Raw genomic sequence first — 13,443 nt, forward strand, 5'->3', positions numbered from 1 at the left:
CATAATAAGCAAACCGTGGAATCATATTTTCATCAGTTCCTAGTGGTATTTTTTTAGGCTCCACATAATGAAACATGCTTTTGAATGCCTGGCCTCTTGAATATATTGTCCTCAGTGGTCCCTTATGACAGACAGAGAACAGATCTGACTGCTTCACACAGTCACTGATTTTAGTAATGACATCATCTGTTAGACACATGTCCTTTTTTAAAAGTGAATGTAATTTACTTAAAGTGTAATCCTGTCCCAACTCATACACATTCTGCATCTCTTCGACAATTGTCTGTATTGTTGAAGCTGGAAGAAGGAGTTGCCCTTGCAATTTTAGGTAGAATAGAGACATATTTCTAAGATAAGCCTCATTGAAATTATTTGGTAATTCCATGCTATCAATTGCATCATTTGAGCTCTGGGGGGCAGCATTCCCATTGTCACATGCTGACTCAGCAGATTCAGAAGGTAGAGATTCTGTAAGCATACTGTCAAACGTATATCCTTTGTGTTTCCTGGACATATGAGCAGTAAATGATGACTTCACATTAAATGTATTTTTACATCCAGTAACCGGACATGTCACAACTCTTCCCTCCAGCAAATGCTGTTTTAAGTGTGAAATATATTCTTTCACTGTCTGAAATTGACAGTCACATAGTGAAATAGAACATTTGAGATGTATATCAGTGGCTTTGGGAGTAAAAGAGGATGCAGGGACATTATGATGGCGGTAAAAATGACTTCTAAACGATCCATAAGTTGTAAATGTCCTCTTGCAGCCAGGGCCTTCACATTTAAATAAGCATGACTCGTTTCTATGTATTTTACAATGCAAAATATAGCCACGCAAAGTCTCTATATTAGAGCTGCAAAAACGGCATGTGATCATTTTGAGCTAAATAGGGTTTTACTGTACCTTGCTCAAACGTTGCCAAACATCCAGAATGGAAGGAGAAAACGTCAGCAGAATTAACACCTGTTTGTGTTAATATTACAGCAAATGAAGAGAATGACAGTTCACTAACAGTTAGTTAGTTAAAGTTTTGACAAAACAAACTCTTAAGAAAAATAAATCAACAGGTGCGTTGTCTAGGCTTGTCTGTGCTTCACTGCTTGTAAGCTAAGCACAGAATGGGCTGCAACCAGTTACTTCCTTCTGTTTGTTCTGTCTAAACCTCCCAGGTGTTTCTGATTGCTCTGCTCTGTGATTTGAGGAGGCAGTTTTTTGAATTGAACAGAGGAGGGAGGTTATTTTTACAGGAATGTAAATTGAATGGAAATCATATTAAATTGAAAATGGCCTCAAAGCACATGTATCAAATGACATTATTCTGTAATGGCAAAACTGGAACTATTCCTTCCATCATTTACAATTGATTAACAATTAATATAATGCCAAACAATAAGAATACAAAAAAAATTACAGCTATAGGCCTATGGAACAGATTAACCAAAGTATTGACCTGATTATTTCCATAATATGATACTCTACATCTCAGAGGCAAATATGTATTTGACTGGTTTAGTCACTAGTTTGTTTGCATATTCAGATTATTAATACAAAGTATAAATGATACATTCTATGTATTATTATAGGTTAATCCCCCCAGCAGCACATCAAGTAATCAGACACACTTTTACCACCTAAAAATGTATTTATTTAATTACAATGATGAAATGGGCCTCTCTGCATAATAAAGTTTTTTTTTTATCTTTTGTACTTTATTTTGAGGACAATACCTTTTGACTGCAGGATGGATGGATGATAAACAGATACCACTTTCAACTTGGCATCTCTATTTTAGACCTGATCACTAAGCTTACAACAATCAGCTTGTAGATCTGCTATTTTCGCTGTGTAACAGTCTATGGGCCTCTGTGTCTGAGATGGCTTGGGCCTCCCACACATGCAGTATATAAATGCCACAACCAACCAGCCACCCAATGAATGTGCACACACTACACAACTGTCTGTTTTTATTTACAGGAAACCAACACTGTTACAATGCATAATTTCCATATGACTGAGGAGATAACATTGTCATGGAAAAAGTAATCTAAACTCTAAACTGGCTTATGGAACAACACAAAACACATATTGACAACAAATGCCCTTCTTACCTACAGTGTAAAAGGGACTGGGCAACAACAAACATCCAGTATAGAATCATCTCTGGATGTTATAGTTAATGACAGGGGGCTAGGGTTTAATCGCGTTGTGAGCTTGTAACTCTGCTATTTTGGGTGAATGTTCCACCCAGAATAGGGATGCTGGAGTGTTTGTCAAGTATGAAGTTATTTTCAATCTGTCGTAATGTAAACTACTATTCTCTTAAGTTTTCCTTGTGACACATAAAGTATCTTAGGGGAAAGATTTACATATTTACGTAGCAATATGATATAAAATAAGGTTCTATAAAGTAACAATGTAATGCAGTGGTGCCTTAGATGAAAAAGTTATTTACAGGGGTGACCTGAGACAAAAAAGTTTCAGAACCACTGCTGTATCTGTCTGTCTGCCTGTGTCCCAATATATATTGAGATCTCTGTATCTGTCTGTCTGCCTGTGTCCCTTTCATGCACATACATGGAGATGTCCATGTCCCTTTTATGCCCATACGTATATGGAGATCCCTGGTTAATAATGCCCATATATGAGCATACCGGGGGGATCGGCGGTTCTGGAAAGTCCTTGTGCAGTGTCTGTGGAGAATGTGTGTTGAATGTCTGAAGAGTGCAAACTGACTGTGAAAAGTGGACTAAGTAATCAGATGGCAGGTGTAGGGAATTCAACAGGTGTAGGGAATTTTGCAAATCAAGCTTAGGGGTTGGCAATCAATGGACTCCAATGAGCCCTCTTGAACCTAAGGCTCTCAGATTTGCCTACTTTGCCTGTTCATGAAACATGCCTCTCTATACACTGACCTTTGGGCCCCTGGACCTGGGCCTAACAGGTCCAATCAGGGAAATATGGCTTAAAGGGGAACATCTTTTGCACATATTGGTACACTTTTATTTGACACACAGGCACAAAACCAACTCAACACCAAGGGTCAGTTAGAGCAGTGTTTCTCAAAGTGGGTGACGTGTCATTATTCCGACAGCCCATTTAGTCCGACCCCATTATAACTAACCCTATCCCTAACCCTAACTGCACGCAAACCTAATGGTCGGACTAATGGGATGTCGGACTTATGGGCAGTCCCCATGCACCTTAGGGTGCCCTGACACAAGTCCAGGGGTGCTGCAGAATACTTTGATAATATTTGGAATGTATCAATATCACTTCAGTTTAACGACAATCTACACCAAATCTCTTCTCCAAAAATAGCAGATCTACAAGCTGACGCGTTGTGAGCTTGTAGATCTGCTATTTTTGGTGAATGTTCTACCCTGAATATGGATGATGGGGCTCAAGTGGTTAAACGTCAAATATAAAGTTATTATCGGTCCTATATGGAAATGGATATTCTCTCAAGGCATACTCAAAGACATACTGTATATTAAGGGGAAAGATTTACCTATTTGCGTACTGTAATATGACATAAATGTAGGTATTTAAGATGTCCCTTGTGCTACTTTGTACAGAAAATGACAAACTATTTGGAAGTGCCAAGGTTTTCTCAGATGTCAGTGGATTTAAAAGATTCTAGGTGTTAAAAGATTCTAGATGTTTGAGGGTGTGTTAACTTATCATATGATGCTGCACTGTAATTGAAGTTGGAACTGCTTTGGATACATTCAACTCCATTTATATTTTACCAACCTGTCGAGAGAGAGAGATGAGTGAATCCTTGTACTTACTTGCCTGTCTGTCTGTCTGTCTGAATCCCTGTGGGGGGGATAATGGTTAGATTTATTTCACTATGCATACACCTTTACAACACTCATACTTCCTATCTTTGTTTTGAGCTAAATAAAACAATATATTAACTTATCTGCTATAAATACTGAATATGAAAATGAGAGAAATGTATCTTTGGAGAAAAAAAAAGAGAGGGAACTTACCTTTCTCAGGTCAATCTCTTTACAGCAGTATTTAGATGTTGCTTTCACTGTAAAACTCTTAATAAAAAATGGCCGCAGTGCAAACACCTTTGTATTTCCTAAGCTTGTAATAGGGTTTATTTTTGGAAAACAATAAATAAATCAGTTTCCTTAGCTGCTTTTACAGCTAAACGGCGTTAGTTGACCTGTATTTGTCAGTGGAATTGAGTGGAATTCAATGTCCAAAACACAACAACTGCTTGTAAATGTTACAGAAATGTTAGTTTTATGCTAATTCAGCAGTAAATGGTTGTTGTATTTACACGTTTAAAATGTAAATCTTGCAGAAACAAACCATTAATTTACAGACTTATATTGTGGATTTTACAGTAAAAAATAAGGAAATTGTTAGGTATTTTTCAGTGAAATTGAAAGGGATTCAATGTATAATATACGACAACTAATAACATATTAATTAGTAAAACGTAATACAGTTTATTTCTGTAAAAAGATATCTACCTGTTATAACATGTTTTTTTTACATTGTAATGGTGTAATTCTTACTATATTGTATAGTTTTTTCAAATTACAGTTTTTCAATGTATATATTACAATAATCTGTAAATTTACAGAGATGTGTTGTTATTTTAACAAAAAAACACTATAAAATGCTTTTACGTACACATTATTTTAATTTATAGAATAACACTGTAAATTAAACATTTTTTCATAGTTTTTTTAATTTACAGTTTTTCACTGTATAATTTGCAGCATTTCCATGCTTTTTTACAGTTTTTTTTTACAGTGTGTGCTTCCTTAAAAAAACACACACACACACGCACGCACGCACGCACGCACGCATGTATGTATGTATTTATGCACGTACGCAAGTTAAACAAATTATGGGATAAATGTTTGTGTGGATTCATTGCAATAATCTGTGTTATTGGATTTTCTCCTCCCAAAATGGATATAGTCCAATATGGAGACTTTCAAATTGTAAATCAAGCATAGTAAACTTAGGTCTGTCCACATATGAAATCAGTTCAAGTGCTGTTTATTTGTCGTTTGCAATGGCAGAATCTTCATAAGTCTTCTTTGTTTATTCTTTTAGTGGCTTCAGTCATCCGTGTCGTCTTGTCTCACGTCCATATAGCTTTTTTCCTGATACAAGTCAACTATTGGGGTTTGGAGGACATGCGGTTTATAGGACAATTTTCTAAAAAGAGATGTACTGTCTCCCAGGTCGCCATCTTTGTTTTGCCCTCAGGCAGTTTCAGTGTGTTTGTGTGACTCTAGCTGAGCTCTCGCACAACCAACATTCTCTCTACAGTAGTGTGTGTGTGTGTGTGTGTGTGTGTGTGTGTGTGTGTGTGTGTGTGTGTGTGTGTGTGTGTGTGTGTGTGTGTGTGTGTGTGTGTGTGTGTGTGTGTGTGTGTGTGTGTGTGTGTGTCGAGAGACAGAGAGTGAGTGAGAGTGAGAGAGAGAGACTATGATTTTTAACCTTCACTAATATACAGTATGAACCTCTGTACAGACTGAATCTGTGTAAAATAAGTGTGTGTGTGTGTGTGTGTGTGTGTGTGTGTGTGTGTGTGTGTGTGTGTGTGTGTGTGTGTGTGTGTGTGTGTGTGTGTGTGTGTGTGTGTGTGTGTGTGTGTGTGTGTGTGTGCCATTATTCTTACCCCTCTAAACCACTCAACATTATTATTGCCTCCTCTCCTGGGCTACACTGTCGCCATGGGTTACCACTATAAATCACCGTTACGCTGAAGGTGTAAAGGAGGCTCCACCTCCTCCATTCATTGCTCACTCATTCATGATCATCATAGAAACAAACCGGAAGTCATAAAAATTCAAATGCAATTAAAAAACACAGAAGGATTGTCTAAATTACTACTTGCACCCTTCTAGGGCGATTATTTTGAATAATCAAGAAGTGCATTTGTTTTATATGTTCTTTAAAACGATGCATCGATTAACCACTTTTGCATTATTTTATACTTCGTCGCACAACGTGTACTGCACAAATGGTGAAAATAATAATAATTTCATCATTATTTCTAATGATGAAACGAATGAAGAAAGCACACGGCCAAAGTAAGTGACTAGCGGAAGTGACTAAATACTGTTTTGTGTGTAAGTAGATTGGGACCACTTTGCAGGTTGCAGTTCTGGTCTAGAGCGGATATGGAAACAGCTTCCGTGTTTGCATGTACCGGTATGTGTGTGTGGAAATTACTGGATATAGTAGGCGCCATATAGATCGATAGATAGATATAAAAACCAGGCTTTCCAACGTTAGTTAGTGGATACTGTGGGTGATCCTTTTGCCATAAGAAATATTTATGAAGGCACAGTGAAGCTTTTACTACAGTCAAGCACATTGTGGGGAATTTAGCCTGGAGGAAAACATTTAGCCTGGGAAAACATGGGGGACAATGTGAAAACAAAAAGCCTTCACTGAAAGATCTCTCAACAGTGCTGCCTTCAGCAGAACAGGTCATTTATCATTGCAGCTGAAAAAGCCTAAAAAAGAAAATAATGTTTTTTTCAAAAACATGTCATAGGACCTTTAAGTACGGCTGTCTGCCTGTCTCTAATGAAAAGCTGAGTCAAATATACTAATATCATGCATTATAACACACAAATGATAACACAAATGTATCATCTTTTATATAATACTTCCTTCTTAAATGAGACAGACTATAAGAGAATAGTGAGAAACTATGTTTTTTGTCCTTTTTAAATATTTATCTTTTGTTAGTTTTTCCTTTTTCATGTAAGGCATCTATGTAAGTGTGATTATAATTATTAACGTGTACTTTGTTATAATATTCTAACACATATGTGCCCTGAAAACGGTACACAATATAGCTACAATACACATGCACACAATAACATCTAAAATCTTGAACTTAATGCCAAAGCAAAATGTCTCTATCAATTCAGGTCTGCAATCAAAAAGACACTCAAGTCACGATTAACATCAAAGTGAGTGTTCCAAGAATAGCATATAGATCACTGACTGACAAGGAGATAATGGGCCACTGTCTCTGACAGACAGACAGACAGACAGACAGACAGACAGACAGACAGACAGACAGACAGACAGACAGACAGACAGACAGTTCCGTGCAGACAGACAGCTGACAGTGTAGATCACAGTCAATAGCAGCAGCTCAGTGTCTGTGTCTCCTCCAGGCTTAATGGAGGCCAGTCCCTCAGCTCACCCCCCCGCACGCACGCACGCACGCACGCACGCACGCACGCACGCACGCACGCACGCACGCACGCACGCACGCACGCACGCACGCACGCACGCACGCACGCACGCACGCACGCACGCACACACACACACACACACACACACACACAGTGCATACTGTGTGTGTGCGTACACATAGGCCAACACTCACACTTTTCATCAATATCCTGCACAGATCAACACATTTAAGGGCATTTTACTATGACCTCTACTACCAAGACAACATGGCAGTCTAATTGGCTGGGTTGAGGAAAAGACCAGCAGCAGATCTATTGTCAATTGTACAAGCATTCCAGTAGGCTGTTAGAAGTTATTAATTTGTTTGGAAACTACTGTCATCAATATAAACTCCCCTAGCCTATTTGGTCAATATAATTATCTCTCTTACTCTTGGTGGATTGTTTTATATTAATATTGTATGTAATTTAATTTAGGCTATATTAATGCTACTAAATGTAAATGGTAAATGGTGCATTTATATAGCGCTTTTATCCAAAGCGCTTTACATAGATTGTGCATTAGATTACATTCACCCATTCACACACACATTCATACACCGATACCATGCAAGGCACCAACCTGCTCATAGGGAGCAATTAGGGGTTCAGCGTCTTGCTCAAGGACACTTCGACACTAACTCTGGGGGAGCCCGGGATCGAACTGGGTTTATTTATTACTAGGTTTATTGTGTAATGGGTTGACTTATGTAGGGTGTAGGCTAGGCCTATGTCAGCTATGGACCCCAGGAAGAGAACAGGAAGACTCGCTGACTGGCCATGGCATCAGCTAATGGGGAACCTTTTAAATACAGAACTTGGTGATCCATGATCTGTTTCATTGGACAGCCTACAAAAGTAGCTACATTTAAACTGGAAATGGAAAATGACACATTATTTGACAGATATTACAACAAAAGCTCATGTTAAGATGCTCTGGCGCTCGGGAGGCTGTGGGTTCGAATCCACCATGGTGCATCCGGCTTTGTTGACCGTCTACACACAAACACAATTGGCTCGTGTTCGAGTGAGGGAAGCCGGGTGGAGAGGGTGATAATTGTCACTGCATGTAATCCTTTAGGCTGAGGGCGGCACCTGTCAGCAGGTAGTGTTGGGCGGGAGGAGTAGGACGGAGTACGCCCTCCCGGTGGGGCCTCCTCACTGGCAGGTGAGTCAGTAGGAAAACAACAGCAGTGACAAGTTGACAACACATCAATGTGTGTGGGGAGGAATCAATTGGCATGATGACAACTGCATTGGGGAGAAAAAGGGCTAAAAAGAAAAAGAAAAGAAAAAAAGATGCTATTGTAGGGGGATGATTATTAACATTGTGCTCTTGGAGCTTTGCTGTTCAAACCCCGTCATGATGACGCTCTTCCCCACAACCTTCAGGTGCCATGGACAGAGCAAAAGGTAGCTACATGACGTCACGCCGCACGCACGCACACACACACACACACACACACACACACACACACACACACACACACACACACACACACACACACTGCGCTGACTCCCAGCTATCACTTTCATTCAGTGAAACAACAACATTAAACATCTGTGAGCGAGCTCAGGCGACGCCCAGTACTACAGCGACAGTGAAAGACAGCACACTAATGACTATTAATGGTCCCATAAACACAGCAGAGAGCCCTTGTCCAACAACTAAGAGGAAATACTATGATATCCCATCATCCCGACATGAGCCAACACAAGGTGACGAATGACGATAGCCAAGCAAGCCTTACTACTACATCACAAGTCGACGCAGTTGTACGCAGTTTGCATGCGCACGCTACTGCATGATAGCATTGTTTAATATCGATGCTGCACCTGTCGAGAGTTGAGCCTTTTTACCTTAAAACGACACACACGACCCTGTCTGTCTGTCTTCTGCAGCTTGCTTCTAGTATTCTCCAAGGTGGTTCATCATCTATCACTCACTCAGTGGTTCAATCTCAAACCTTTTCATTTCAAGGACCCCCATAACTAGTCTCTGAGAGTGTACAAATGGAACCAAATTGACCCTTACGGATCCATTTGGTTCCATTTGTACACTCCCCTCCTGGTATGTCGCTGCGTGAGCATCTCATTGACTTAAAACAAATGAAGAGCCAATAAAGTAGCTACTACTACTACTTTGAGACGATTATAACCTAAACAACACCAGAGCCCATGTTGTTGTAGGCCTAAATACATTCAAATGGTTCCTTATAGCCTAATAATGCAACGTCAACATTTGGCAAGAGCAGCTACTGTGAAGGTAAAGCTGTAGTCACTTTTTTTTTTTTTTTTTACTGCAGCTGTGAATCACATCCTGTGATGCAAAAAAGATGGCTATGCTCTTAAAGCAAGTTGTGGTGCTGTTGTTTATTCTGCCGTTTTAGGCGCAGATCGCTTGATAAAGGCAGGCAGAACCTGTACGTCATATAGATATGGATATAATTCATTTGATAGCGTAGAAAAACTCAAGATTTCATACGCAAGCTACCAGCCTCCCCCCCGATCCTTAGCTCTGGTCCATAGCGTTAGAAGGAGTTCTCCTGAACGCTATGTTACTTATCAGCCGTTGTCCGCACACCCGCGGTAGCGCAGGCTGCGCAGCCTCTCGTCTGTAGTAAAAAAATATATATACACCTTCGTTACTCACCAAAACAAAGACGGTTTTAAGATGGTGAAAGCACACTTTCCTTAGTGGGAATTCGCGGAGCCCCCCACCTCACGTCTAAAATACACTTTTTGGCCAGAAAATAAAATATTTCACCGGAAGGAAAATCATTTTTTAGTTACTCCACTGCGCCCCTTACAGATCTAGTCAATGGAATTTGTATATCGACAAGATCTGTAGGGGGCGCAGTGGAGTAACTAAAACACATTTCCTTCCAGTGAAACATTTTCTTTTCTGGCCAAAAGGTGTATTTTAGACGTGAGGTGGGGGCCCCGAGTGTTCCCACTAAGGAAACTAGGCTTTCAACATCTTCAACCCGTCTTTGTTTTGGTGAGCAGCGAAAGTATATTTTTTCATTTTTACTAAAGACGAGAGGCTGCGCAGCCTGGGCTACCGGGGGTGTGCGGGCAACGGCTCCAAAGTAACATAGCGTTAAGGAGAACTCCTTCTAACGCTATGGACCAGAGCTATACTGTAAATGTGAACTCCCAGGCCTCTGTTCTCTGTCCTGCAGCCTATAGGCTATTTGGCATGCAGTCTCGCTGCAACGAAATGACTGTGGCTACTTGACAGTCCACTTGACAGTCGAGCCTATAAGGACCCAAGAGCATACTGTATATACCCTTTATATACTTTGCCAGTGCAGAGATAAAATCCGGCCCCCGGAATCATTGCGGTACCCTGCACCCAAATGCAGGCCGATCACCGGCGTCCCCGAAACACACACGAAAAAACAGCACCTCGCACTGACTGCTGCCTGCAAAGAATCATGACTACATTCAACTGCATCAATTAAAACTCCCGGACAATAAACGATCAGAAGACGTTTGAGAAAACCTTTTTACCTTCAGCCTCAGTCAAAATTGTTGGTTCGTTGTGTCCCACCAAAACAGACGTCTGTTTGATTTAATCGATGAAGGGTCCGTTATCACCGATTTTTAAAAAAAGCTATTCCTCCGTTCCCATCGCTGAGTCAAGGAGCCAACGGGTCTTCGGTTTGTCCCGATCACTGTCGAAGACGATCCCGGGAAAGGATATGATAAACGGCTGCGGTCGTTTATCATATAAATACAACGTGTTGTGTTGTTGTAGCAGCAACCGGCCGAAGATGCTGTTTCATGACACAACACACGAGCCGGTGGTGGAGGTGGATGCATCCATAGAGACTCCTGTCCAGTTCCACCTGACACACACAACCAGCCAGCCGCTCTGCTCGATCCCTCCCTCCTCCTCCAGCTTGTCGTTGGGAGAGAAATCAGCATCAGTGCGGCGAGGACGGAGGAAGGGAAGAGGGGAGGAGGGGGGTGAGGGGTCGATAGTTGACAATAGCTTTATACTTAAACTGTATACTAACTTAGGAGAGAGAGAGGCAGAGAGAGAGAGAGAGTTGTCCATATAGTTCACTATTTGGAAAACAATGAATTGGGGATTTATAGTGAAAGGGGGAAATGGCACTCCAACAGACATCAATACGGTCTTAGCAGAACACTTTGCCTTGGCCAATATACTGTATAAATAGCACACATAAAGCAAACTGTAACTTAGGCTATGGCTATCCCAAAATGGAGGGGGGTGGGCCATGAGGGCAGAAAACTCAGTGCAATTTGGGTTGTTTTGGATGAGATGTTCTTTGGAGATGTGAGCAAGGCCCATGCATGCAAGCTAACACATATGATTGAATTATTATTATTATTATTATTTTTCTTGCCTATAACTGAAGTTCTGTCAGATTCTGTTTGAGGTTTGACAGCTGTTTTTAAAAAAAAACGGGCCCATGCAGGGACCCAAAGGTCAGGGGGCCCTATAGTGATATAAAATTGGCCAACTGAGACCCACTCAGGGGCGGACTGCAAAATCAGCCTGGGAATTGTAATCACAGCGGCCCTCATATGTTATTGTTAGGCCCATAACAAATAATAAAGTAGTAAAAACACTAACAGCTAACAACTAACACTCAGTTCTTCAATATACTGCTATACAGTGCAGGTGGGGGGTCCTTGAGGCTCAGGGGCCCATAGAGGATCTGGCCCTGATCATTGCTTTAGTGTTTATCTGGCCTGAAATACAATTTCAGGCCAGAATGCAGGCCAATTTTCTCTAATCGGTGCACCGGCTTCGAATACTATCAATGCGTTGAATTGGAGATTATCATGTTTTATCAGACCATTGAATGGGCGAGTAGGCGACGAGTAGGCGATATACTGACCTACCCACGACCAGGAGAGAGACCTACACGTTTTGATCTCATTCACTTCTAATTTCATGTCTCTTCTGTATACGGTATTCACTCCTGATTGGATCAAATTGGTGTCCCGACATGAAATTGTATTAAGAGCTGGAGAGATGGGGAGACCCCATTACTGAACAAACGCTTTATCTATAGCAGTGATTGCTATATTTGAATAAGCTATTTAAGACATTTGACATATTATATACTTATTATATATAGGCCTGTATACTACACACACACACACACACACACACACACACACACACACACACACACACACACACACACACACACACACACACACACACACACACACACACAAAAAGTACTCAAATGTTTTACTTAAGTGAAAGTATCAATACTGCAATACTCAAAATGTACTTAAGTAAAGGTACAAAAGTGTTGGCATCAAAATATACCTTAAGTGCCTAAAATAAAAGTACTCATTGTGCAGAATGTCCCATATCACAAGTTCAAAATGTATAAAAATCTTCACGATGCGTGTAGATCGGCTATTTTCATATGGCCGAAATATACTGCATATAGGGCTGTAGTGGTTAGGTTAATGCATGTTTTGTGATAATAATCACAATCTGCAAAGTAACTAGTAACTGTCTAAAGCTGTCAAATAATTGTAGTGGAGTGAAAAGTACAATATTTGCCTCTGACATGTAGCGGAGTAGAAGTAAAAGTATACAGTAAAAGTAGCATATACCTCAAAATTGTACTTAAGTACACACGCATACGCAGCACACACACGCACGCACGCACGCACGCACGCACACACGCGCACACACACACACACACACACACACACACACGCGCACACTTTAAAAGAAAATTAGAAGGCTAATTGTTTTGATACAGATCACTATCTATATCCAATTGTATGGTCTAATATTTAGTACACGGCTCCTTTAATTCACTGTTTGCTTTACTCATAGTTATATTATATCTAGAGAGCGGGCGGCCCCGCTCCCACCTATTCATTTCAATGAAAGTTGCTCACGAGCGCATGAAGCACCCAGAAGTACGCTCTTTTTCCGGGATTGGCTCCAACGTTGGAGCCAATAGAGCAGGCGTACTAGCGTTTCAGACGGTTGAAGCATGCGCAGTAGAATTTCAAACGCTGACATCTTGCAATACCAGATTTGGCCACCAGGCTTCAGTAGCTTCAGTAATTCTCCGTGGTTCTGGGGGCTTGGCTTTACTGTACGTCCGGAAGTGTTTTTTATGGGTTATCTAAAGGGGGCGTTTCTTCAAATGTCAAACGGGATGTTTTCATTGAGCAGCTTCT

At 40.7% G+C, this 13,443-nt stretch overlaps 1 protein-coding gene across 1 annotated transcript in view; it reads right to left on the minus strand.

Annotated features, from left to right (window-relative positions):
- Positions 1–10,999, minus strand: part of sptbn4b (spectrin, beta, non-erythrocytic 4b) — a 148,311-nt gene extending 137,312 nt beyond the window's left edge. The window contains exon 1 of the mRNA XM_080428827.1: positions 10,762–10,999. The gene's annotated coding sequence lies outside the window, so the exon portion shown is untranslated. The remainder of the gene's footprint in view (positions 1–10,761) is intronic.
- Between the last annotated feature and the right edge of the window lie 2,444 nt (positions 11,000–13,443).

The sequence above is a fragment of the Gymnoscopelus braueri genome (assembly GCF_963280865.1).
Source record: "Gymnoscopelus braueri genome assembly, chromosome: 5".
NCBI lineage: Eukaryota > Metazoa > Chordata > Actinopteri > Myctophiformes > Myctophidae > Gymnoscopelus > Gymnoscopelus braueri.